Below are 965 nucleotides of genomic sequence, written 5' to 3' on the forward strand. Positions count from 1 at the left end.
AAATATCAAATATCAATATTATTTATAATATTATTTATATATAACAAATAGATCTTAAAAGTTAAGATAATTATTCATGAAAATTTGTATCATCAATAGAGAGTATTTATTATTCACTTCTCTTTTTAATAGATTTATCAATTGAATCAATTTGTTTGAATAGACCAAATGAGTTTATAATACTTTTAAGTTATATCAAGCAAATTCTTGTTTATTCTAAATATCTTTTTAGGAATATAATTTTTTAAATACCTTTGATATCATTCATTAAAGAATATTCTTTAACAAATATATGAATCCAATATGCATCTATATCATTTGTTAAAATTAGATGTTGTTTTATCTTTACTTTGTAGAAAACATACAAGAAGAGAAATTAGTGGTAGGTTATTAATATTTTTGGCATAATATAATACATGTGGTTGAGTTAAGACTTAGGAGTTAGGAGGATAGACGTGGAGGATTGGCATCTGAATGGAAGGAAGGAAATAAATCAAAACAAATCAGTATCAACATATTTGGGAAGTGGACAGCTATGTAATGAAATCCATTTATATATCTTGGAATAAATTTGATTATTACTAAGCATACATTAGAATATTAGATTAGATCATAGTATTACTAGTTGACTTGACCAACATACCCCTAATACTTCAGGGTGGCTGCACCACTCACTATCACACACACCCACAGCTGTGCGTGTTTACACTTTTTCATATCCACTTGTATATGAAACAATTTTCCACATAAACAAAATTCATCACTTGGGATTAGAATATCAGAATTTTGTCCCATGTTTTTGCAGTATGTAATTTAAGACACAGTACTAAAATAATTTCATATAAGAAATCGAGTTTCAATTTGATGGATTGAGAATATAAAATATAAAATATTTTATATAATTGTGTAATTATATTCGTTTTTTTAAATAATTATTTATCCAGTTAATATCAAAGACAGTTATT

This window comes from Arachis ipaensis, chromosome B06 (assembly GCF_000816755.2).
Source record: "Arachis ipaensis cultivar K30076 chromosome B06, Araip1.1, whole genome shotgun sequence".
NCBI lineage: Eukaryota > Viridiplantae > Streptophyta > Magnoliopsida > Fabales > Fabaceae > Arachis > Arachis ipaensis.